Below are 24,703 nucleotides of genomic sequence, written 5' to 3'. Positions count from 1 at the left end.
CCACACCCAACGCCCCTTTCGTTTTAGGGATGTTCCTTCTGGTTCCTGATGGTCTATTGTAATATTCTCCCTCAACCATTTGCCAATTCCACCTCCCATGTTCCCCCACGTGACATAGGGAACGATATATCTACAACTGGAATGAGGAAGAAGCAGGGAGCAGTAATGATTACTCCCAATGAGGTCCAACATCAGCTTCCCCAATATCACAGGTTAAAAGGACCGGGTAACATCAACATGAACCCTATGCCTAACATATAGCTTTTGTGACTATAAGCTACTGAAATTATAGAACCAAACCTCCTCAGTCATACCAGCTTTTCTGTCCATAGGTATGGAAAAGGAGAACAGGACCTTAGTATTATACCAAGAACTGACTACCACTTCCATGCATGTGAAAGTACTGCGACAAGAAAGCTGAAGAGGATCAGTGAAGGCGGGATGCACAAGCTGTGCTCTAGTTGTTGCAAGTGCATACCTGGTGCCGGGATGTTTACGACGAAAGGCTTCTGGGTATTCACAGGTACTAGAAGGCAGCCTTCATCCACACCATGTAAGCCAGCAAAGATGTGGAAAAACCGAGCGGGAGCCACAAGAGGAACAGAAGCAGAGGTGGTGAGAGGGAGCAGAAAGCCAAAGGGCCACCACAGGCTAGCTGCAGGAAAACCAAGATACACCACCAAAAGCTGGTGAGTCCACCCAAAGGAAACATGGACACCAGGGCTTATTGGCTACCCTGCCAAAACAGAATAACTGTGAATGAAGTATATGTGTTAGGCTCACCTGGTATCCACAGGGACGCCACCCAGCTGGGTTACTCGCTGGTATGCTTCTCAGCTTTGCCCTGATGTGGTCTGCGGGGAAGGTTCTGCCTTGTGGTAGAATTAGGCGTGCTTTCCGTCCTGCCTTCTTTGCAGGGGCGTGTTGTCTTTCATGGGCGAGTGCGGTCCAGTTACTTCATTTCTCGCTGGCCCGTTTGATATTGTTCAGGTAGGTCTTATTGCTGTTCTTTACTTTTGTTGCTATCCTGCATGCCTTTCTTTGTTTAAAATGTCTCTTTTTTCTCCCTTAGGTATGCAGACCTTCAGCGCGATGAACTGGCTTGGTTGAGCCCCGCTGGTAAATGATGGCGCATTAAGAGCGCTATGGTGCGGTAAGTAAGCGCTATGCGCAACGCTGTGAAGTCTTGCCTTTGCTAAACTGTGTTTTCCTTCCTTGTAGGTCGCGGTGTTCTTCAGCGTGAGTGGAATGTCCGGAGTGGTGCCAGCTGAGAGGCGACCAGCCAGGTAAGCCTTTTGAGCAGTTAGTAATTTGTAAATGTCTCTACAGCTTTCTTTAATGTTGCCTCAATCTTCCTCTTTCAGGTCGTTCTGTCCGGGAGGCGTGCAGATTCGAGGAAGCTGTTCTCAGTAGCTGTGAGTGTTTAAAGATGAAGACTGTAGGTAAGATGCTGCTGCTAATGATGTTCCTTTTGTCTCCTTGCAGGTTCTGCTTCTCCGACTTTCGAGGGAATAGCTGGACACGGTGAGCGTCACGTTGCAAGCTGCAAAGTAACACAAAGCATGTTCTGCAGTCAGGGTGTGGTTTATATAGCCCAGGTAAAGTAGTACCAGGGAAAGTAGTTCCAGGCCTGCCACACCCAAAACACTAGACCGCATAGCTTGGTTCTTAGGAAGCAAGCTATGTGGATGCCTCCGTGTTGGCTGACAATACAATAAAGTAGTTCCCAAGCACATTGTTGTTCATGGTGTATGAGCCTGGCGCCACAGGTGCCAGGACTGGCCCCATGAGGGCTTTTGAAGAGGATGCCAGGCTCTAGAGGCCGAGTCCTGACTCCACCTGGCCAATGGGTTTGCCAGAGGGGGTTTTGGGCGAGGGTCGTGACAATATGAGAAAGAGCGGGCAAGTGAATATCATTTAAAGAGGCCGAATGAAAAAAGTATAAGAGATTGTCAAGTTTGTAAGTGTATGCAGTACACATATAAGAGAAGCACAGGCAGGATACTATACCAGGTGGATTCAGACAGGACAGAACAAATATAAGGGACTATCAAATTTGTAAGTTTGTGCACTGCCCACATGAGAAAAGCACGGCAGGAGAGTATACCAGGCAGATGCAAGTTGCAAGCGTGTTCATGTAAGAAAGCACTGGCAGGAAAGCATAGCAGGCATGGTTAAGTTGAACATTGTGTAATATACATTAACAAAGGAAGTCCTGATAAGGATACATAAGGTATAGCAAAATACTGTGGAAACATATTAAAGAGGAGTGAAAACCTGGCAGGAGAGCACACCAGGTATCCTACCAAGTTGTTTTGTATACCAGTTGTGTTGTTGACCAAGAGAAACCTGAGGAACTGGTATTTTTGAAAGTATAAAATTGAGTGAAGAGAAATCCTGGGGAAGGGAACTTCCCTCTGGAATAATGAACTCTAGCTTTCTGGAACTTTTTGTGTTGTAGTTGCACATTTCCTTTTTGAATATTTGTACACTACTAAAGGCCAAAGACATTTTACCCTTTTCACCTTAGAGTTGATTTAAAAAAAATAGTCTGAGACCACTAGGGGGCACAGATGGCAATGGCTGCCTGAAGCTCGGCTCCTCACACCAGGGAAAGTAAAGAGATGAAAAAGAGCGTATTCCTAACACAAGAAGTCAGGAGAATGGAGGCGTAGAAGCCAGAGGCAAGGAAGAAGGCGAAGGGGCAAGGAAATGCAGTGATGAGCTGACAGAGTGCCTCCAAAACGTAAAGGTGTTCAGCCCGCTCTGAGGCCTCCACGGCATTAACGGTCTGCTGCGGGCACGCACTGCGAGAGAAGTGAAGCAGGGGCCTCACCATAGCCGTGAGGTGGAGGCCGCTTCCAAAGAAGGGAGATGCCAAAGGGCAATTTCGGAGAGCTGCCCTGCCGAAACGGACCAGGACCGAAGGCTGTCAACTGAAGCAAAGACAGAGCGGACCTGGTGAACCTGGCTGGAGGGACCCAGACCCACGTCTGATCGCATGGGCAAGGAAGAAGGTGCTCCAACACAAGCATGATCTGAGAGAAGCCGGGGACGCAGTGAAGGAAGAGGCTGACTCTCACCCCTCTGACCGACAAAGACAATGAAGACGAGAGAGAGGATAGAGTGGGACATAGAGAAACGCAAGGCCAGCCGCATTGAAGGTGAGAGGGTCTCCGACACATTTGCCCACCCAGAACCAAGTGGATGAGGAAGGGGGAGGCATCTGCACCCATGCTGGGCCCCCCACTAAAATAACGCAAATGGGACACCCATATCAAGAAGAGGAGTGGGAGAACCCCAACAAACACCGCCCCCCCCTGATTTTCCATAACAAGAGAATGAGTAGGGTGGACTTGAGCAAGCACTCCCCCTCCCGCCCCCCCCCTTACTAGATACAGCCCTGATCCCGGCAGGGCAGCATAAAAAGATACAGCAGAGCCTGCCTTTTTCCCATATGCCGACATCAAACAGGGCTAGAAAAAACCTGTCTACACTGCCAGACGGGGTCCGGCGCTGCAAGGCAAGAGCGCTAAAGGGATCACCACCCCCAGAGAGGAAATAAAGCAGGAAAGCCCAGTTCCTAGGGAAACGCTATTCCACACGACCAGGAGGACCGACGGAGCGAGGTCTAGGAAGGAGCTCCCCCAGCAGCCGGAGCAAATAGATCGTACAACAAAGTGCTCTCAGAGCACCCAAGCCCACAATTAACACAAAAGGGGTGTGGGGGGAGAGGAGATGAATATAACCAAGAGGGGTGCAGATACCCACAGCCTCCACCTCCCAGCCTAACAGCGAGCAATAACAAAAGGGGAAGGATCACCACCACAAGCGGGGCCCCCTCAACAACACGAACAAGGCCATAAAGAGATGTGAGACAACGCGCCTGCCCACAGATTAGGCCATACAGAAAAGGAGATTCAAGTGGGAATCCCCTACACGAGGAAACCCAAGGAAGAATTGACAGGTCCCCGTCAATCTGAAGGCCAGCGCGGAAGGAGGCAAAGTCCCAAGACGAAGAGTTGGCTCAAAAAGTGAACGTTACAAAGGGTGGCCATTCAAGCACCATTATAGGGTCACAAGAGGGTGAGAAGGGGCCAATGCACGGCCTCCCCTCGAGAGGTCTGGAGGCACTTCAACTGTTAAGGACAGAATTCTGCCAAGCGAAATAAAAACCTTCCGCCAACGCTGGCACCACTATGCGCGACGCATCCACCAAAGAGGACATAGCAGGTATAATGGCGGAAATAAGAGCCCTGCGCACTGACATTCAAACATCCATCACAGAACTGCGTGGAAAAGTGGAGAAAATAGAAGGAAAGCTTGAAAACCTGGAGCATAATCAAGTCAATGTGGATATCGTGGAAATGAAATTGAATGCTAGAATGACAGACATTGAGTTAAGAGAAGAAGAGCTCTCCCTGAAAGTAGACAAACTAGAAAACAGAGAAAGGAGATCGAACATAAGGATAATCGGCCTGGAAGAGACTGATGCAGAGACCCCGGTGCAAGTCGAGAAGAAAGTGCAGGACATTGTGAGCCTCCTCTTCCAGGTGGAGGGAGGTAAAGAAGTGCAGATTGAAAGAGCTCACAGAGGAGGGAGAGTGTTCAGCGGCGGCACAAGCTCTGTAGTGGTGAAATTCCTGCAGTATAAAGAAAAATAGAACTCTTTCTCAGAGCTAATTATCAGTGCTCAAAGGTCAAGATGTATCAAGACTTGTCAGGCTTCACCCTGGGACTCAGGAGGGAATGCAGACCACTCACCACGTGGCTCATGGAGCAAGGTATACGATACAGGTGGGGGTACCTCTCTGCGTTGACATTCGGGGTTGAGGGGGTAAGATTACCGGATTACCACACCAGAAAAAGCAAAAAAAGTCCTGCATCACCTTACATAGAGCATAGAAACAAGGGGCGCAGACCCTCAGGGGGGCCACTCCCCAAGGACAATGCAGATGGAAGTTCAAAGACGCAAAAGGAGTAAAGTAGGAAGAAAATACGTGAAACTGAGCACCCCGTCCCCATCAAAAGTACCCTGATCCAGAAAGGGAGGCTGAAGCAGCTACGAAAAAACAAAAGGGACCAAGAAAAAACAAAAGACCCTGAGAGGTAAAAGGGAAATGTGAAGGGAGGAATTTAAAGATCCCATGGTGGGGGAGAGCTAACAACCTAATGGCCCTCAGTTTAAGGACGGCGTCTCAACTCAAAGAACCACGGGTTGGGTTCAAGTCTATGGATACATTTGGTTAACCATATTTTCAGTTATTAAGGGAAGGAGGGGACACAGATGGGGCTACGTCCGGAGGAGAAAGAGGGAGCGGGGAGACACAGATGGAGAGTGGAAGGAGGGGGAAATGGGGAGAAGGGAGAAGGGACCCGCCTAGCAATGGAAGGAAAAGTAAGGTGTGCGACAGGAAGCAATATCCTGATGGTGGGGACATTAAACGTCAAGGGTATGAACTCCCCCACCAGATGCTCATTGTTAATGCAGGAATTTGAGAGAGCATCCCTCGACATGCTCTTCATACAAGAGACCAGATTGAAAGCAGGGGAAGAGAGGTCATTGAAGGAGAAAGAGGTAGGCCAAACGTTCTGGGCCTCCTCCACTCAGAAAAAAGGAGGGGTGGGACTAATAATACACAAACGGATCCAGTTATCAAATCACAGGGTCCAGTCCTTGATGGAAGGCAGGCTTCTAATGGTACAGGGAAGCTGTGAAGGAACCTGGTTAACTTTAGCTGGAGTATACACCCCCAACCAGGGACAGAACACTTTCAATGAGGAGGCCTTCGCCACCATTATGGCAAAAAGTAGAGGGGTAACCATAATAGGAGGTGATTTTAACATGTGGGTGGACCCACGGACAGACAAGTGGCGACACCAGAGCAAAAGGGGGTGCCACTGGAGGGGATAGAAGATTTTTTTAAAGCCTTGCAGATAGGGGTTTGCTAGACGTCTGGAGAGCGCAACAGCCAGACAGGAAGGGATACACATTTATGTCTAGTGTCCACGGTACTTTCACTAGAATCGATTATCTACTAATCAGTAGGGATGATCAGTCCACAATATGGTAACCATGAGTCTCAAGTTGGAGGGTATAGCTGGGGGGATGCCAGGTGGCGTTGCAATGAATATGTGTAGAAGAAATTGTGTGGAAACCACACAATTATCCAGTCGCTCTCACTTTGTTCCCCAAAACGAGGGTTACCGGTTTTTCAGAAAAGGTATAAATCGCTTGTTATCTCTTTTTGTAATCGCTCATGTTTAAGCTCCACTGAAAATAATTGGTAACTTTTAGATGTAATGATTCCCAAAAATAAATGTGTTTTTAGATGGAACTTTAATATAGAGATAATGGGTGAGGCCGTGCTGTTGCCTCATCAGTAAGGGCTGATGTGCCAATGCATTAAAACTTCCATCAGGGCGGAGCCCTATTGCATACAGTCAAAAGATTCAGTATACAATGTATACATTGTTATCCACATATTTTCAACAATAAACATGTTCCAAAAATTAATTGTTGAGTGAAAACATTCAAATATAATATAATATAATACAATACACACCCAAACAAATGCCCAGAAGAGTACATGCGGAGAAATTGTAGAAAATGCTAATGAAGCATAGGGTCAGAATACAGTAAACTCTCTCAATTAGTAAAAAAAGAATGATAATGATTCCTTAATTGCCAAAACTACCAGTCAATCTCTATGCGAGATCTGAAAAGCCCAAAGGAAATACTCATTTAAGTCAATACATATGTGCAATAACATTCAAAAAGCAATGTTAAATAAAATAGACCTTCTTCAAAATAAAATAGCAGAACACTTTAAGGCTCTGCACCCCCAACAGACCCTCTCCGTCAATACCGCCAAAGATAAGCACACCTCCAAATTCGATTTCTCCCCAATCACCGAGTCGGATACTCTCCACATCCTCAAACAGCTCAAACCTTCTCAATGCAAAGGAGATATATGCCCCCCCAACATCATTAAAGAGTGTGCGGCACCCCTCGCACCAATCATCACAGCATTCATTAACGCCTCATTCAAGACGGGCAAAGTCCCCGACAGCCTTAAAGAGGCATGGGTACGCCCACTCTTAAAGAAACCAACCCTGGACCCTGCCCAACCTAATAATTATCGGCCCATTACTATGGTTCCATTTCTCCTAAAAATCCTAGATAAAGCTGCACACATGCAGATACAGGCCTACCTGGAAAACAACTCTGTCCTAGGTATAAGGCAGTCCGGATTCCGCAAAGGTCATGGCACTGAAACCGCCTTACTAGATCTGAAGAATCAAATTACCCTGATTTTAGACAAAGGCAAGCCGGCCCTTCTGCTCCTCCTAGACCTCTCGGCGGCATTTGATTTAGTCTATCACGCCATCCTCACGAACCATATCACTCAGGCCGCACATTTCTCCAAACAAGCCACAAATTTGATCACCTCATTCCTCGAAGGCAGAGTGATGAAAGTGTTTTCCAACACAGCCAACGCAGAGCCTTCCACCATCAGGTATGGAGTCCCGCAGGGCTCATGTACGGCTCCCACCCTCTATAATCTTTTTACCAAACCTCTCTTTGATAAACTGGACGCACTTGGCATCACATACACCAACTACGCAGACGATACCCAAGTACTCCTTCCGCTCACAGGACTCTACCACCAGGACGCAGCCACCCTCCAGAACATATACGCCACCATCCAAGCATGGATGGCCACAAACGGTCTATGTCTTAACGGAGACAAGACCGAAATTCTCATCCTTGGCCAAAAATCCACTCTCACGAACCTCGACCCACTCTTCACCAACCTCTGCACAGACAATTGTGTCATCCCAGTTCTACCTTCTGTTAAAATACTAGGAGTCCACATTGACGCATCACTCTCCATGGACAAGCAAGTCAACCCCATTGTCACTGCCTCCGCCCTGAGCACTAAGCTCATTAATGCAATCAAACCTTTCCTAACTAAAGATAATTGCCTATCCATTGCCAGAGCCACCATTGGAGCCAAACTAGATTATTGTAATGCGCTATTGGCTGGCACCTCCAACTCCAATTTGAATAAACTCCAAACAACAGAAAATAATGCACTAAGAGCAGCCCTCAATATACCTAAAAGGGACCACATTGCGCAAGCCAGAAGGGAAGGACACTGGCTACCTGTTAAAGAGCGCATTACATTAAAAATACTCACCACCGCACACAAATCTATTAACCTGTCTGCACCTTCATACCTGTCTGACACGCTAGTCAGATCTCACTCCACTAGACCAACGAGACAATGCCACACCAACCAACTTAGGGTTCCACGCATCAAACGAGCTAGAGCAGGCGGAATAAGCTTCCCCTACATCGCCCCTAAGCTATGGAACGCACTACCTTGCACGCTCAGAGCAGAAACCTCTCTCACTGCCTTCCGAAAAAAACTGAAAACTACCTTGTTCAACTAACTCCTCCAATGTCATGCCTTCTGACCCTCTCCTCTCTTCTCCTCCCCTCCTGTAGCTACTACTTTTCTCTTGCAACTAAGTAATGACTTTTTCTGTATGTATAACAAGTCATGTTCATTTCTGTAACAAGCGCCACGATGCCCTCCGGGCTGCCTGTGCACTTAACAAATGCGAATAAATAAATAAATAAATACATAATGGCGGAGTCGTAGAGAATCAGTGCATGTTAGTGAATATAACTACATTACCTCCTGCTGAAGGTGATTGTGTGCCAGTCTCACTGTAAATAGCAAGTTCTGAAACTAATTTGTTGTACACATTGCGGTTAAAATAACTAAGTGGTGTTGAAAAAGAAAGTTGCGCTAAGGCGTCTAGTATTAAACCTCACCTGATGCTTTAAACACTGTAGGCGTGGCATCTAAGCCGAGCGCAAGTACGTGTCTCCATTTGTATATTTCTGTTTCCACAGCAACCGGTGAGACACCGCGGCACGTCACACCCAGAAGTGTGATCACGCCCCCGGGGCCTGGCGTCCTGAGTCCTCCATGTTAATGGAGTCCTCAGGATGCGGAGGCCCCAGAGCAACAGGAAGCTCTGCGTCTGTTACTAATGGGACCAAAGCATATGCCTCAGTGAAAAAGACAGAGATACAGTATTCCCATATATCATGGCTTGTAAAAGATAATCCTGATGACTCACAATGTGTGGTAATTACGTTGACTAACTTCTAAGAAGGGGCAGAATTGGCCAAAGCATTAAATGCACTCACATTTAAAGCAAAAGTGAGTTGCAGCTGACCGTTTACTAGCTTCCTAGTATATACTGTTATTGCAAGGTAGGGACAGACATGTCCAATACACAAGTGCAATGTGGTGCTAAGATAAATATGCCCCAAGAAGGAGGAATAAATAGTAGGAAAACTCAATATACCTGCATAAGGTGCTTCAAACATAATGCGACAAACAATAAATGTTCAGATGTAACATGGACCATTAGACCCCATGCCTAATGAATAAGAAGTGGGTTATAAGTGAGGTCAATCTATATTTGTACAGTACTATGAGATGGATATTCGAATCATTGAGGAATCAAATATAACAATGAAAGTTTAACTCCTCGTTCATCCCATCTGGGGTAAGGGTGCCGGGGCGGTCAATCCAGTACGTTTCCCTCCTGTTTAATTTCATGTTCATGTCCTCATGAGGATTGAATCTGGTCACGACTTTAACTATCTGAAACTTTATCTGGGATAAGTTGTGTCTTCTTTCTTGCCAGTGCCTGGCCACTGCTGAGTTGAGGTTTGTATTCCTGATGCAGGACCTTTGTTCGTTCCACCTTATCTTGGCAGGTCGTTTAGACTGACCTATGTAGTAGAGCCTGCAAGGGCATTTAATGGAATAAATTATGTTCTTGCTCTCACAGGTAGCCTAACTCTTTAATTTGATCTTTTCACCAGTCCGAGGATGGTTGTTTTCCTTGGTGACGAACCCACAATTTGAACAATGTAGACAGGGGAATGTTCCTGTACATTTTGTGATGGGCTCTTTATTCAATGGTTTAGTGGATACTAATTCATCCCTTAAATTTCCACTTCGCTGGTAAGCGAACACTGGGAATTCTTTAAACAGATGTTCCACTCTTTGGTCGCATGTGAGAGTTCTCCAATTTTTCTTAATTATACCTTTTGATACAGTTACTCTGTACAAGCTCTTCACCGGTGGGCTCAAAGCCGCTTTTGAGGAATACATCCTAATAAATGACAACAGGGAGAGGTGGATGGTACAACGCTATGGGAGGCTGAGAAAGCCACATGGAGGGGGGCCTTGATGAGGGAAGGAGCCAAGAAGAAACGAGAGAGGAGATTGCAGGAAGACAAATTGAGCAGAGAAATTAAAAGTCTAGAAGATGCACTACATGTCCAAGGCATGTATAGGGAAGAACACCTGATAACACTAAAGCAAAAAAGGGCGGACCTGAGTGCACTGGGAGTAGGGGACACAATACGTAAGATAACATTTTTAAAACAAACTTTTTACGAAAAAAGGGGGACAAGGCAGACAAAATCCTAGCATCCAGATTGAGAGCTCAGGGGGCCGAGAGATGGGATGAGAGAGTTGGAAAGGAGGAGGAAGGATGGGCAGCATCCCCTGGGGACATATCCAACCAATTTGCAGGATACTATGAGAATCTTTATACAAAGCTTTATTCTCCGGTGGGGAAATAGGGAGGCAGGACAGGAATAACACAGCTAACCCAGGCAGAGCGGTCTGCCCTTGAGTCCCCCTTCACCCCTGAAGAAGTAAAGGCAGCGATAAATAGGCTTCCACCAGGGGGTGGGGGGGCGCTGGTTGAAGATGGCTACACAATGGGTTTCTATAAACACTTTACAGACACCCTGGTCCCTCGCATGACTAAACTATTTAACCACATACAAGAATCTGGTCAAGTGCCTCCATCCTTCTCAAAAGCCCATATAGTAGTCATCCCCAAAACGGAGAAAGACCCCACCAGCTGCAAGTCGTACCGCCCCATATTGTTATTAAACACTGATGCAAAGATTTACACAAGGACCTTGGCCACACGGATGGAAGATAATATGCCTAGCCTGATCCACCCGGATCAGGTGGGCTTTATAAACGGGAGACAAGGAGCAGACACCATGCGCAAAAACCTTAGACATTATGGAACACTCGAGGAAGGGGAAGGACAAACTCTGCTCAGCCTGGACTCAGAAAAGGCCTTCGATTGGGTAGAGTGGGAGTACCTCTGGGCCACACTGGAGAGCATGGGTTTTGGAGAGCAGTTTGTAAAAGGGATTTGAGCGTTTTACAGGGCTCCTATGGGAAGGGTGGTAGTTGATGGCAAAACATCAAGGGAATTTATCCTCACAAGGGGAACTAGGCAGGGATGTCCGCTCTCTCCCCTCCTTTACGCTTTATTCATTGAACCTCTGGGGAACATGATCAGAAAGGATCCAACCATTGAAGGGATTAGGATTGAGGAACTTGAATACAAGTTGGCAATGTTCGCCGATGACTTACTCTTATACCTAGCCAGCCCCTCAGCTTCCGTACTGAGTGTCTTTCAAACCATAAGGGAATATTCACTCATTATGACTCTCGCACAAATCTGACTGGATCGCATGACCACTTACTGATTCATGCTTTTAGTCACCTATGACCTCTGTAAATATGTAATTACTACTTGACCTTATGTATTCATATATTCATATATCTGCTCTCTCATAATTTTATCATTGTAATTTGCCTGCATACATACTATGTTTACCATTCCCTAAAATTTCTCTTTATTAGGGAGTGGTGCTTACTGCTGTTTTGTATCCTTGTAACCTAATCATCGTTAAGCTGAAAGTAATCTTGTAACTCTATCTGTACCCTGCGCCCTGATACCCCCGGGTCTGGCGCGCATTATAAATAAATAAACAAACAAACAAACAAACAAATACAGTAAATGGGCAGGTTTGAAGGTGAACACAGATAAATCTACACTTTTCCCATATAATAGCATGAGAGATGCCATCGAAGGTTCCTCGACCACCTTGGGAATCCCAGTCGCATCACAGACACTAAAGTATCTGGGCATCAACATCACAAGAGAAGTAAAGGACCTCTACATGGCCAATCTCCCTCCACGTATGATGGAGCTAAACGCAGACTTAGATATATGGGCAAGACTGACAATCTCCTGGTTGGGTCGCGTCATTGCAATTAAGATGGCAATCCTCCCCAAGGTCCACTATCAATATCAAAATGCTCCCAATCGAAATGTCAGGGAATACTTTTATTGATCTAAAGGCTAAAATCATCACGTTTTTGTGGCAAGGGAAGAAACAGCGGATTACTTAAAACACCCTTACGCAAGACAGAGGATGGGGGAGTGGGCCTCCCAGACTGTTATATTTACTCTTGGGCAGCCCAATTTAGAGCTCTGGTGCCGCACCAAAGAGGAGACAAAAACAAACAATGGGTGAAAATAGAAAACCATCTATTATGACCAGTAACACTGGGGGAGTGGCTTTGGACCCCAAAATCAGCATTCCCAGGTAAAATCACTAGTCATAAAATGTTGGGCCAGCTCCTGAAACTCTGGTGGACCAAAAGTGAAATGAAGGGTCACACAACCTGGCCCTTCCTTATGAGCCACATCTGGCCCCCCCCCCCTATTAGAAATAAGATCCACTGCGTTTCCAGGAGTGGAACGAAGCGGGACTAGAAAGGGTGGGACAGATGTTAAAGAGAGACTCATGCATCACACTCCAAGAACTAGAAACGAGGCTACAAATCAAACGCATTGGAGTTTTCCAATTCTTTCAGCTGAAGGGAGTCCTGACATCCCTGAAATGGAAGGAAAAACTTCAGAGGGACCTAACACCGCTAGAGAAGATTCTGAGCGAAGCTACCCTGCCGAAAAGGCCTCAACTCCCAGATATACAAGACCCTCCTGTGCAACCAAACAAACACAAACGCACCTCTCAGGAAGCGGTGGGAAGGTGGGCCCCGGGGGGAATGCGAAGCGCTTCCCCCCAGGGAGGTTTTTGGCACTGCACACGGCCAACGAGTGGCCGTGGGGGCAGAGCGCCTCTCCGGGGTATTTAAGGGGCCAGGGAAGGTTCAGAAGGCAGGTGACGGTTGGACTTGGTGATTGTGAAGTCCTGTCGCCTGCTCCCGAGCCTTCCCTGTAGCTGGGCCTAGTGTGTCGAGATTAGAGAAGGTGAGGTAGGGTCTTGTCAGGAGTTAGTGGCTGGTGGTGGTTAGGTATAGTTGTAAGTATTGGGAGTTATAATTACGTGTTTTTGGAAACATTTGAATATCCGGGGCTATCGTAAATAAGTTACCCCCCCCTTACCAGAGCCGCCGCCAGCGTTTTCCTGGGTCCTGTCGGGCGTTTGGGATTGTGGCACGGTTTTGCCCTGCCCGAGTTTTTTGTTGTCTGTAGGGGATCCGGGGTGCCGTGTGGGAGCAGGGAATATTCGCAGGGCACATCCTTGCTCTTTCAAGTAGCGGGGGATGCCTAATTCTCCCCATCACCCAGTGCCGGTTCCGCTCTGCCCGGGTCTTCCTGGTTTTCGGGGGTGGCGGCCGGGGGTCAGTAGCAGAGCCCGTGTGGCCCTGGCTTGGAAGGGTCCTTGTGCGCGGTTGCAGCCTTCTGGCACAGGGGGCAGAGCAGTCCCCTTAAAGGGGCCGCTCTTATTTTCGGGTGACTGCATGGTAGTGCGGTTCAGCTCGTGAGCCACCAGGGGGCGGGCCGGTGCTGCATTTAATTTTGTTCATAGGGGTTTCCAGGGTTTTAAAAAAAAAAAAAAAAAAGGATTTTGTAAGGGTTCCCAGCATCAGTAGTGGGGGGATCCTGGGTTGTGTACTATTCTCTTGAGCAGGAGTGGAGCTAGGAGAGGGGTTTCTCTTTAGGACAGGGGTATTTTATAGGTGGGGGGGTAAATAAAAAAAAATAAAAAAAAAATATAAAGGATAGCCGGTAATTTGAAACTAAAAGACTTGGCGTACGTGCTTGCAAAGCGAAGGAGAGCTATGGGATGGAAAAAGTGTCATAAGCCACGGGTGGAGGTGTGGTGGAAGGAATTACAGAAATGGGCGGAGGCTGAAACGGGGGTATGGCAGGAGGCAAGTAGCATGTCTTGGGAGGAAGAAGTGGGTACCCTGATGGCGTGGAAAACATTGATATCTGAACTATTTGGAACAATATTAGATCCCGAGGAATCTGATGAAAATGACACCCTGCCGCATGTAGCAGATACTGAGTGTGAAAGACAAACAGGCTCGTAAAGGGGGGTGGGATCAGGGGGGCAGTGAGCAAAGACTAATTGATGTTAATGTAATAGTTGTGGATTGCACTGCGTGTTTGGTTTGTATTGTTGGTTGTGTTGAAAAATTAATAAAATTATTTAAAAAAAAAAAAATGGATAGCCGGTAATTTTGAATTACTTAACTCGCTTAGGTTATTAGTGTTATAGCGCAATTTTCTTTGGTTCTCCCTCTGCTAGGGGTATTTTTTCCCCAGGTAGGTACCGGCTCGGGGGCGTAGTTAGCTAAGGAGCGGCTAGGTACATATTTTAGTGCGCTATCAGACTAGTTGTGCACGATGGTGGGCCAAGGAGCAGGCAAGAAGGGGCTGGTTGATGCTAGGGCTCTGAGGGAGGCCCTGGAAATCATCAGCAGGGCATCTAAGGCCCAGCTGGAGGGGGCGGTGGGGGAAGTCACGGGCGAGGGGGAGGTAAGGGGGGTAGACTGCAGCGTAGAGCTGCAGCTGATGGGGCTCTCGCGGCTGTGGTGGCTTGCACCCCCGCGGCGGGGAGAGGGGAGGTGTGGGAATCCAGGGGCAGGAAGATGAGGAGGGAGATAGACAAGAGGGCGTCCGGGGGAGAAATGATTTCGGGTGGGCAGCCATCTAGGGAGGGAGTGAATGATAGCCCTAAGGAAGCTGGGAGTGCTCAAAAGGAGGTGGCTCAAGCGAACCACAGCGGGGCCATTGATGGGGCGCAGAAGGGGGTGGCAGGGCAGAGGGGAAGAGGGGGTAAATACGTGCAGAAGAGTGCGGTGGGAGAAGGAGAGAGAGGTCCCCATCAATTGAGGAGGATAGGGTGGGGCGCGGAACGGCCCCCCCAGGTAGGAGGAGTGAAGGAGTGAGGGCGGAGGGCGCTGCGCAGCCCCCGCCGGTCAGGTGGAGGTAGAGGGTTTGAGAATGGCCCCTCCTCGATCAGCGCATGGAGAGCCTAGAGGGTGCAGCATGGCCCCTAGCAATGAGGACTCCAGGGTGGAGGTCGGAACGCCTCGCCCGAGAGAAGAGGACCAGGCAGGGGTTTCCGCGGCCCCGCCGAGAAGACGTCAAAGGAGTGGCGGGGCGGACGCCCCGGGCTCACAGAAGGAAGATCAACTCGACTGGGGCACGAGCCCGCAGCCACAATGGTATTTGAGGGGTGATGAAGGTGGTTTGGAGGATTATGTGGGGCAGTGGGAGGTGGAAGGTTATAGGGCGGTATGGGAAAGGGGGGAGGAGAGAAGAAATTGGTGGTGGGATCTGGAAAGGCAGGTGCAGGGGGGTCAGGGGGCAAGAGGGTGGGGAACTGTTGGCTGGGTGAATCTGCTGACATGTTTTGTCCCCGCAGTAGGAGCCCTCTAAGAAAAGAGATGAGGGGCATCGGTGTGGACGCCAAACCGCAGACGGCAGGCGTGGAAAGAGGTGAGCGGGAAAGGGAATGGTCATCTGCATGGCAGAGAGGGGTCCCAAGAGGGGGGATGGGAAATGAAGTGCCTGGATTGCAAGGGTTAAGGAAAGACGTTGGGGTACAGGCCATTGGAGCCTTGGGGGCTGAGAAGGGCATTTGCTCAGTGGAGGTCCAAACGGACAAGGTGGTGGAGCCATTGGTGGTCGAGGGGCAAGCTGGGAAAGAAAAGGAGTTGGAAGTGAAAGGAAAAGAGAAAAAAACTGCCATACATGGGGATAACAAAACCGTTGGGGGCGCACTTGATGGCAGCAACCAGGGAGAAGATTCAGGCGGGGGAATTTGTAGACGTTTTTAAATTGCTCCATAGGGAAGTGAGAGCTAAGGAGGGGTCTAAAGAAGAAGAGAGGGAACTTGCTGCGTGCCCAAGGGTACCGGTGACTATTGAGAATTGGACGTCGGCATTTATCATTTATGCCAGTGTTTATTGTGAAAAATTCCCGGAGCGTTGTGTGGCCCTGCTTAAATATATGGACGTAATTAGGAAGGCTTTCACAAGTTTTGGGGGCTTTGCCTGGGTAAGGTATGATGAGGAATTCAGAGCGAGAATGGCGGAGGACAGTCAGGCGGTCTTGGGGGAGATTGGCATGGATCTTTGGCTGCAATGGATGGCCCCAACAAAGCCTGCCCCGACATTGCACACAGCAAGTGGGCTGCTGGTGCCTTTCCGGCCCTTTCTTGGTCGCCCCGCCCATGAGGGGGATGGGGGAGGAGGCAGAGGGCAGTCCTCAGCAGCATGTTGGGTGTTTAATAAGGACGGCTGCACAAGGACCCTGTGTAGGTTCAGGCATGAGTGTAGCAAGTGTGGAGGAAAACACCCTCTTAATCAGTGTTTCCAACAGGGAGACAGGGGGAGGGGGAGAGGTTCAGGCAAAGGGGTTGTGGGGAAAAGCTTCTACGCCAATTAAAGTGGGGGTGCTGCAGAAATGGTTGCAATTTTATCCAGACAGGGAAGGGGCGAAGATTTTGAGTGAGGGGTTTAGTCAGGGTTTCAGATTGGGGTACCTGGGCCCAAGGGTGCGCCGGTGGGCTGAAAATCTGAAGTCAGCCAAAGAAAATGTTGAAGTGGTAAGGCAAAAATTGAGCAAAGAAATAGCGGTGGGAAGGATGGTAGGGCCATTTGATGACGTGCCGGGTGACTTAGTTATATCCCCACTGGGGGTGGTGCCCAAGAAAGCTCCGGGGGAGTTTCGATTAATACCCCATTTGTCATGGCCGGAGGGCATGTCAGTGAATGATTTCATTGCCCCGGAAGAGTGTGGGGTTGTATATGCAAGTGTTGACCAGGCAGTGGAGCTGGTAAGGAAAGAAGGGCGGGGGGCCTTCATGGCCAAGTGTGACATCAAGGCGGCTTTCAGGTTATTGCCGGTGCACCCGGAGGATTTTTGGTTGTTAGGTTTGCAGTTTGAGGACTGCATATACATAGACAAAGCCTTGCCAATGGGGTGCGCAATTTCCTGCGCGCTGTTTCAACGATTCAGCTCCTTCTTACAGTGGGTTTTTTCATTTAACTCGGGTTGGAAGAGTGTGCTGCACTATCTGGATGATTTTCTGTTCATTAGCGGGGCAGAAAGAGAGGGGGAGTGCACGGGAATGCTAAAGTTGTTTCAGGAGCTAATGGAGGATTTGGGTGAGCCGTTAGCGGAGGACAAAACAGAAGGGCCTGCAGTGGTGTTGACATTTCTGGGAATAGAACTGGATTCAGTGGCTATGACCTCACGCTTGCCGCACGACAAGGTGAGCAAACTGGTGGTGTTGCTGGAGAGGGCGGTAGGGGCCAAGAAAATGACGCTGGTTGACATGCAGAGATTGGTAGGGCATTCGAATTTTGCATGCAAGGTGGTGGCCCCAGGTCGGACATTTTGTAGAAACATGGCGAAGGCTATGGCGGGAGCAAAGTGCCCACATCATCGGATAAGAGTATCGGGGGCAGTGAGGGAGGACTGCACAATCTGGCTGCGTTTTTTGGAGAATTTTAATGGGGTGTCAATGTGGTTGCAGGGAGACCCGGTGACATGGGAAGTACAGATATTTTCGGACGTAGCAGGAGCAGGAGGTTTCGGAGTATTTTGGGGGGGAAAATGGTGTGCGGAGAAATGGCCTGATCTGTGGTTGAAGGAGGGAAGGAGTATAGCATTCCTTGAATTGTTCCCATTGCTGGTGGCATTAGAGTTGTGGGGGAAGGATTTGCAGGATAGGAAAGTGAATTTCAATGTTGACAACGAATGCGTGGTCCATGTGGTAAACAGGCAGTCAGCAAGGGATCAGAGGGTGGCAAGACTCATGAGAGAGTTTGTGCTGCCAAGCCTGGAATTGAATGTGGTGTTTAAGGCAACACATGTGCTAGGGAAGGATAATGGCATTGCTGATGCATTATCTCGTTTTCAATGGCAGAGATTCCGTTGATTGGCTCCAGATGCGGATCAAGAGGGGCAGCAGATTCCGGAGGAGCTGTGGAAGATAGGAAGATGAGAGCGCTGGCTTTGGTGGAGGGTTCATTGGCCGGAGCGTCTAAGGAGTCATACAGGAGGGCCTGGGAGCATTTTATTGGAGGGGGAGCGCGTAGTTGGAAGGGTAGATGGGATGCGGAAGAGCGGAGGAGGGATGATGTCATGAACTTCCTCCTGAGGTGCATGGACAGGGGCCGGCCAAGAGCAACTATAGCAGGGAAGTTAGCAGGAATTGCTTTCTACGGGAAATGGTTCTGGGGTTTTCAGCCGAGTGGGGGGAAATGGCGAGTAGGATGTTGGAAGGATGGGCAAGGGAAAGTAAGAGGGACAAGGACAAGAGGAGGCCGATATCGGCGGAATTGCTGCAGAGGTTGGTTACGGCAGTAGGGGGAGTTTGCTGGTCGGTATGGGAGGGGGAGCTGTTTGCGACCTGTTTTACGTGGTTATTTTTCGGGGCTTTTCGGGTTTCGGAGTTGGTGGGGGGAAAAGGAGGGTCTGGGGGATTGCAGTGGGAGGATGTGCAAATTACAGAATTGGGTTTGGACATCAAGATTAATAAGTCTAAAACGGACCAAAAGAGGAAGGGTTCTTGGGTTTTGTTGGGTCAGGGGAGCAAGGACTTATGCCCAGTGCAGGCAGGCAGGTTGTGGAAGGAGCGGTGTGGGGGTAAGACAGACTTGGTGTTTAAGCATGAGGATGGGTCGCCGGTTTCAGCGTCACAAGTCTTGGGGGTATTGCCGAAGGCTCTGCTAGTGGTAGGAGAAAAGGGAGAGGATTTTGGTACTCATTCATTCAGGATGGGCGCAGCATCGGAGGGTAATAGGTTGGGTTTCTCGGAGGATAAGGTGAAAAGTTTAGGGCGTTGGGGGTCTGGGAGATACAAGGGGTATGTCAGGGAGTTTCATAAAGGGGAATTTTGAAGGAAGGTGGCAGAAGTTAGTTGACAACAACGTGTGGAGTGAATGTATTATGGTAGTAATTTTGTAATTTCTTTTTCAGATGCTGTGCGAAAGGAGGGGGAGTTGGCGCAAGTGTGGATTGTCGGCCATTCAATTGTTAAATGGGCTGGGAAAGAAGCGGAGAAAAGGGTTATGGGCAGGCAACTGGGGTGTAGCTATAAGAATGCGGTGGTAAGATGGCACGGTTTAGGGGGCCTGCGCTGGGACCAGTTGCTGCCTATGCTGGCAGGGTTGCGGGAACGCTACGGGGCGCCGGAGGTGTTGATTATTCATGCTGGGGAGAATGACCTGGTAAGGGATACAGGGGTGGCTCTGCTAAGGAAAATGAAAAGGGATTTAGTCTGGGTGCGGGAAATGTGGTCTCAAGCAAAGGTGTTGTGGACTAAGTTGTTGCTGCGCAGAGTGTGGAGGGGAGCGCGGAGCGAGGGAGCGATAGAGCGGGCTAGAAAGGGGATCAACAGAGAAATGGTGAAGTTTTGTGCCTCTGTGGCAGTGCAGGTGATGGAACATAAGGAGATAGTGTATGAGGGCTTCATGATCTTTAGGGAGGATGGTGTACACTTGTCGATTTATGGGAACAATCACTATCTGGCGGACCTGGGCTCTTGGCTGGGAGATTGGTTAAAGAGTTGGAAATAAAGTAAAGTGGTGGGGGGGTGGGGCAGAAAGAACACCTCGGGGGAGGGTTTTTCTGGTGCCGGGGGCATGGCCCCTTTTGATGTGGGGGGAGGGAAGCACAATGGGGGAATGACACGGGAAAGGATGGGGTGGTGCTGTTTGCACAAGCGGGCCACCCCGGGGGAACAGGTATTGAGCCTGGAGGGGCATGGCCCCAGGGGGAAAGCGGGACGCCTGGAAAAGGGGTAAGGAGACGGTAGGGTCCAAGGGACAGTTAGGGAGGAAATGGCTTTATTTAATTATTTAATTGTTGGGGGAAAATGAAAAATGTGTAATTAGTTAATTGGTTGTTTAAATATTTCGCTAGTCTGTAAGGCCATGGAGCCAGGTAAGCGTTTAATTGTAAGCTTTCGCCTGTCACATTAAAGCGACCTTTTCCACTTTTAAATGAGTCTGGGTTTTTGTGCAGTAAGCCAAAAGGGGAGCCCCGGGGGGAACACGAAGCGTTTCCCCCCGGGGAGGTTTTTGGCGCTGCACACGGCCAGCGAGTGGCCGTGGGGGCAGAGCGCCTCTCCGGGGTATTTAAGGGGCCAGGGAAGGTTCAGGAGGCAGGTGACGGTTGGACTTGGCGATTGTCCCACCCTCCCACCCCTTCAATTTGGTTTAGGTCTGGGGTCTGGTTTATTAAAGGGGGGGGACCATTGTATTTTGGTTATGCGGGGGTTTTTTACGTCCCATGGCAAGTTTTTAGGGGGGTTTTTTGGTGTCGGTTAAGGGGCGATTAGCCGGTAGTTTTGTGTGACAGGTCGGGGCATTAGTGAAGTTGTGATGAAAGAATTTCTGTTGCTGATGTGGCAGGTCAGACTGGCTGCAGGTCATAGGAAGGGGGAGATTGGTGTAGAGGGGAGTCTGAGGGGTATTGAAGTGGTTCTGGGCTCCGGGGGCATGGCCCCTTTTGATGTGGGGGGAGGGAAGCACAATGGGGGAATGACACGGGAAAGGATGGGGTGGTGCTGTTTGCACAAGCGGGCCACCCCGGGGGAACAGGTATTGAGCCTGGAGGGGCATGGCCCCAGGGAGAAAGCGGGATGCCTGGAAAAGGGGTAGGGAGACGGTAGGGTCCAAGGGACAGTTAGGGAGGAAATGGCTTTATTTAATTATTTAATTGTTGGGGAAAATGAAAAATGTGTAATTAGTTAATTGGTTGTTTAAATATTTCGTTAGTCTGTAAGGCCATGGAGCCAGGTAAGCGTTTAATTGTAAGCTTTGGCCTGTCACATTAAAGCGACCTTTTCCACTTTTAAATGAGTCTGGGTTTTTGTGCAGTAAGCCAAAAAGAGACCTAGGCCTCCCATTGCACAATGATCGCTGGAAACGCCTCTGTAAATATGTTCACAAAACCTCCAACCTCCATCTCAGCCCAATATTAAGTGCATGTCCTAAAACTCCTTCATAGGTGGCAGTACGACCCCAAGCGCCTCTCCAAGATGTTTAAACAGTCGAGTCCATTATGTTGGAGAGGATGTGGCAAACAAGCAGACTACTGGCACATGTGGTGATCGTGCCCGAAAGTACAGGCATTTTGGAATGAGGTTCTGGTCTGGATCAAAAACATATATAGAGTGGAAGGAGACTGCAATCCCAGGCTAGTCCTATTTGGTCTGGAAGAACGGGAGGGCCGATGGTCGCGGCTCCCACATATGCCTCCTTTCCTATTACTAGCAGCGACGTATGCCTCACGATAAAGTGGAAATCACAGACCCTCCCATCAGAAAGAGCCTGGGCCCAAAAGGCCAGAGAAATATACGAGATGGAGAACATTACAGGAGCCCTTTGTGAACTCTCCCCGAGCAGAGAAATGGACTGGCCACCCTTTTTCAACATTTACAAGTAATCCCTTTTTGAGCCCCGCTCCAGAACGTTCACAGATGTGCTGAAATATTTTTGACCCATCACGTCTCCAGGGACAGGGGAAGGAGGGCACAGTTTGATCGGGAGCACAGCGGCATCGTAGCAATCATCTCAGTTTTGACACTTGTGAAGTGCACTGTTTATTTACAAAATGCTTAATAAAAATAAGTAAAAAAAAAAAATACTCTTTGACCAAAACCATGAATACGCATTTCATTCCTGGCTCCTCACAACACTCTGTATGCAGTGGAGCACACAGAATGACGCTCTTAAACAGCAAATCTCAAAACTATGCAATGCACTATTACAGTCACTTGCATGACGCACAGATGGGACAAGTGGTAAATAACTCCTGCAACTTCGAGCCCACAGTCCTCAGCAACACTGATTGCTACTCTATGCAAATGATGGGAGTGCATAGCAGAATTCAACTGATAAAGGAAAACATTGTTTACCTCTAGCAGTTGTTATGCAGCTTGATGTCTGGTAAAGATTCAAATGTGATCCTCAAACGTCTGCATAAGGATAAGGATGTTAGAGAGGCTCCTGTGTACTTACCTGCTGAAAGAGCAGCAAAGAAAGAGGACTAGCTTGGGACAGGACATAGTCCTAATAGAGAGCCAAGCTGACGGATGGACCAGCACTGTTCTTGGTTTCAATGTTGCACATACAAGAAAACTACCAGGAGCCCAGATGTTGCTGGGAAATGTAGTTTGTTTACATTATGTTGCTGATGAAAGATTTAGTAAAGGAAGTAGAGCATAATAATAGTCTCTGTGTCCTGGCATACAATGACATTTCTACAGGGCGCTGCTCAGTAGCTGCCAACTGAAGGCGTGATGCCAACAGTTGGTGGAGATGAATTTTGTCCAGTGCTGCCCAATGCTTCTGACACACTCTTCTGTCGGGATGTGTCTTAATTTAGCGAAGAGTTTTGTTTTAAGGTTGATGTTTTCCCCACTCGCTGATCTTTGCTGATGTGTTTAAAAAAAGACCCCTTTTTAAAGGTGTTTCCTGCATGTGCTTTCCCTAAAACCAGCCCTGTCAGTAGCGTGGAAAGTATTTAATGCATGCATTGATAAGCAGTGTTCGTGGTGTGAATGCAAGGGCGTTGCCAGGCATGGAAGGCTTCATGGAAGCGAAAGGGCCCATTGGGAGAGGATCATTTGGGGATTTGTTGGGATTAGTGGAATGAATGGATACTGGTGGGACAGGACCGTGTGCCACGTGGGCACAGTGCCAAACAAGCGACCATGAATATAATAGAAAAAGGACATGGTGAGATGTACACTCCTTGCCAATGAACTAATCAACAACAGAACTACAAGCATATGGGACAGTGTGACATACCAAACCACAATGAAACATTTTCGATTTGAACACATATTGCCAAAAACCAGAAAATGGAATGGAAGGTGGCTTGACAGTGTGTGTGATCCTCCAGCCTGACTGAAATGTATTAAAATCACATGGGTGGGGGGATTGGGGGCAGGCCAAACTGTCATCCCCAAACTGCCTCGTTCTATGACAGACATGAATATAACAGGGACACTTTTTCATGTACTCCCTTTACAGAGTAGCTCTGAAATAATGCTGCATTTTTCTAAAATACTGATATATTCTTTTCAATACAGGAAACTTTCCTAAATAACTGGGTAAGTTTGATGACTAGCCGTGTATGTCTTTCTTTTATTCTGCAGGTTCCCAGTTGTGTTACCTGGTCACAAGCACTCCTTTGTCTTTCTCAATTTCAGATACAAGTGCTTTCAAAGGCTTCAAAGGTAAGTAGAATTAATTTAACGTGAAACTCTAATCTCACAGGATGGTGATGTATGGCAGTGAAACAGCTCAGCATGTGATGTGCTAGGATGGTGACATAAGGCAGTGAAACAGCTCAGCATGTGATGTTCCCTGCTTTAGTGTAGCTAGGATGGTGACGTAAGCCAGTGAAACAGCTCAGCATGTGATATTCCCTGCTTAGTGGAGCTAGAATGTTGATGTAAGCCAGTGAAACAGCTCAGCATGTGATGGTCCCTGCTTAGTGGAGCTAGGATGGTGACGTAAGCCAGTGAACAGCTCAGCATGTGATGGTCCCTGCTTAGTGGAGCTAGGATGGTGACGTAAGCCAGTGAACAGCCCAGCACGTGATGTTCCCTGCTTAGTGGAGCTAGGATGGTGATGTAAGCCAGTGAAACGGCTCAGCACGTGATGGTCCCTGCTTAGTGGAGCAAGGATGGTGATGTAAGGCAGTGAAACAGCTCAGCACGTGATGTTCCCTGCTTAGTGGAGCTAGGATGGTGACGTAAGGCAGTGAAACAGCTCAGCACGTGATGTTCCCCGCTTAGTGGAGCTAGGATGGTGACGTAAGGCAGTGAAACAGCTCAGCACGTGATGTTCCCTGCTTAGTGGAGCTAGGATGGTGACGTAAGGCAGTGAAACAGCTCAGCACGTGATGTTCCCTGCTTAGTGGAGCTAGGATGGTGACGTAAACCAGTGAAACAGCCCAGCATGTGGTGGTGCCTGCTTAGTGGAGCTAGGATGGTGACGTAAGCCAGTGAACAGCCCAGCATGCGATGTTCCCTGCTTAGTGGAGCTAGGATGGTGACATAAGCCAGTGAAACTGCTCAGCATGCGATGTTCCCTGCTTAGTGGAGCTAGGATGGTGACGGAAGCCAGTGAACAGCTCAGCATGCGATGTTCCCTGCTTAGTGGAGCTAGGATGGTGACGTAAGCAAGTGAACAGCTCAGCATGCGATGCTCCCTGCTTAGTGGAGCTAGGATGGTGACGTAAGCCAGTGAACAGCCCAGCATGCGATGTTCCCTGCTTAGTGGAGCTAGGATGGTGATGTAAGCCAGTGAAACGGCTCAGCATGTGATGGTCCCTGCTTAGTGGAGCTAGGATGGTGATGTAAGCAAGTGAAACAGCTCAGCACGTGATGGTCCCTGCTTAGTGGAGCAAGGATGGTGACGTTAGGCAGTGAAACCGCTCAGCACGTGATGTTCCCTGCTTAGTGGAGCAAGGATGGTGATGTAAGGCAGTGAAACAG

The sequence above is a fragment of the Ambystoma mexicanum genome, chromosome 13 (assembly GCF_040938575.1).
Source record: "Ambystoma mexicanum isolate Mex_15411 chromosome 13, UKY_AmexF1_1, whole genome shotgun sequence".
Classification (NCBI taxonomy): Eukaryota; Metazoa; Chordata; class Amphibia; order Caudata; family Ambystomatidae; genus Ambystoma; species Ambystoma mexicanum.
The sequence above is the reverse complement of the archived record's forward strand: the minus strand, read 5'-3'. Positions refer to the sequence as shown.